We start from the raw sequence: 2,772 nt of genomic DNA, 5'->3' as shown, positions 1-2,772 counted from the left end.
CTCCTGCAGGCTCTCGGCAGTAACAAAGTAAAAGTCAAAGTGAAAGTGAAACTTAAACTGTCTGCTGCTCTTAACACTCCTGCTCACTCAGTGAAGCTCTTTTCAGATTCAAAATACCTTTGGGGAAATGTATTTTCAGATGCCAAGTGAACTGCATCATAGTGTGTGCGCGACCCCCCCCCCACACACACACACACACCGAATGGGACGGAACAGGAACAGAAGGTGGTTCTTAAAGAGACAGAGGCCAATTTCAAGGCTTTTCGAAGAGGAAGTGATGAGAAGATAAGTTTATTTTCTATTTAAACATAAAAACAGCATTTTAATAACAGCTAAAGGTGGCATAGATACTTTTTTATGCTATAGTATTTAAATATATGCCTGAGAAACACAAAATATTGGCCCTTTAAAGGGAACTCCGACTAGTTGTAACATTGGACATTGTCTGATAAACATACTGTAGGCTGTTTAGTTTTGACGTAAAAAAATGTATTGTCACGTGTAAGTCGCCATGTTATTTATGGCACGAAGTATTTTGGGTAAGTGACATACAGTATATATATGTATATATGTATATAAATGTATATACATATGTACATTATATAGCATTTTYTTGTTTGTTTTCTTTTATTTATCTCTTTATTCTTCTCACACTCTCCTGTATTGAGCTGCAGTAATGTGCAAATTTCCCCACGGTGGGATCAATAAAGTTTTATCTTATCTTATACATTTTATAGTCTGCTCTGCTGTGAGCTCTATCCAGCTTGACTGTACATATATATAGCTCCCAAGCTAATTTAGTCTACTGAACATCACGCAGGACATGTAGTTAATAATACAAAATATAAATTTATTGTCGCACATTATAGCTTTTTAGCCTTGACTTTAGTTTTAGTTTTAATTGGAAGCTACTATTTTCATCATTATCCCCAAAATGCTTTGTGTYATTAATAAAATGGTGATGGGCCTAAATGAAAAAATGTAAAAAACATGGACATTTTTTTTCACATGTCACAAACAACAACTTTTAATAAAATATAAAAATAACATATTTGGACCAGCATGTGCGAGTAGCTGGAGATCCCTTTTAAACGAACCAGGACCGTCCAGCAGAATGTATCTTGTTGAACATTTCACTGACACAATGTAATACTGCTCCAAACTGTAAATGCAACACGCTGCCACAAATTTCCCCTCACCTGAACTGACCTGGTAACCACAGCAACAACACATGCATTCGTGGAAAGCAGCGAGYCCCCCTTCCGGCTCAGATGAAGGTGAGCCGTTAACTAAACAGCAGCAGCAGCAGAAGAAGAATGGATGTTTGCGTCAGGCTGCAGAATCCTGCTGTTTTGCTCCTGTGACTGACAGCGAGTAATGAATCGCCACAATCCTTCAGACTGCGAGTGAGAGCACCTCCTCCCACTCAGCTCTGTAACTTCCACCTCCCTCCGCCTGCTTTAATCACAGCAATGTGCTGTTTTTATTTGCATAATGTTAATGACAGAAAGAGGCATGCGTCTCCCCGGGTGCAGGGATTTGACAGGTTATCCATAACATGCGTTCATTTTTATTAATGCAGTTCTATTGAACATTGCTGCTTTATTACTATCTTTGGTTTCAGCTGAAGAGCTGAAGCGWTGAAAAAGTGAGAAGGTTGTGATTTTTTCTTCTACTTCTTTCATTCAGTCTTTTTTTGATCTTCAGAGAAGAATTCAATATATGTATGAATTATTGGTAAGTCTGATTCATTTTGCATGAGAAACTTCGATGATGGATAATAAGGTGAGGTAAAGGTCGATCATTTTAAAATTTATGTCCACCTTACGGGAAAATCCTGCATGAATCTGGATCAAATGGAATCAAAAATATTCTAACAGGAGAGTGATTGAAGGTTAGAGCTTAAACACGCAGCAGAGAAGTCAARGAAAAGGTTTGTTTTATGTGAAGAATTTTCAATCCTTTCTGCAGCACTAAAGGGATGATCAAATGTTTTATTTTAAATGAACATATCAGAAATAGTATCATTATTCTTAGTTGGCAAAATATTTGTTACCTCCACCATATGGAAGTGATTGTGTTCCAATATGGTGATTATTTATTTATAATTTTACTTATGAGTCAAAAATACATGTTGAAAATGAAACAGCATTTCTATTAATCCATTTTAATTACCATATTGGAACACAATTGCTTCCATACCTCTAAGGGCGAGGAGGTAATGTTTTCTGTCATGTCTGTCTGTCTGTCTGTTGTTCTGTCTGCGGACAACATTACTTAAAAACTTGTGGACGGACTGTCATGACATTTTTACCTCATGTGACTACTGGGTCAAGGAACACACCTTTACATTTTGGTGATGTTCCAGATCACGATGCGGATACAGGAATTTTTTCTTTTAACACTCTGAGATCGGCAAAGCTGTGATGCTTTCACATGGCTTCTGTGTTTCGAGTGCTTCTAGTTTTTAAAGTTTTTTTTGGTGGGGGGAGTATCCAGAAACAAAACTTAGAGAAGTATTCCTATCATTTTACACTTCTTGTGAAATAAWTGATTGCTCAGACTTATCAGTCAACACAGATTTAAATTCAAGTTATATTTTACGGTCTCTAATCCAGTTTTAGTCTGACATTTGTTTGGACAGTCCTCGTACAAACTGTAGTGTTTAGTGGATCTGTAGATGACATTACTGTAATTACTGTATATGTATACTTATATAGTGTTGAATCAAGTGTCTTTAGTGGTGTTTAATAGGAAAAGCAGAAAAAGGTC

The sequence above is a fragment of the Austrofundulus limnaeus genome, unplaced genomic scaffold (genome assembly GCF_001266775.1).
Source record: "Austrofundulus limnaeus strain Quisiro unplaced genomic scaffold, Austrofundulus_limnaeus-1.0 Scaffold42, whole genome shotgun sequence".
Lineage (NCBI taxonomy): Eukaryota > Metazoa > Chordata > Actinopteri > Cyprinodontiformes > Rivulidae > Austrofundulus > Austrofundulus limnaeus.
Note: the sequence above shows the minus strand (reverse complement) of the source record.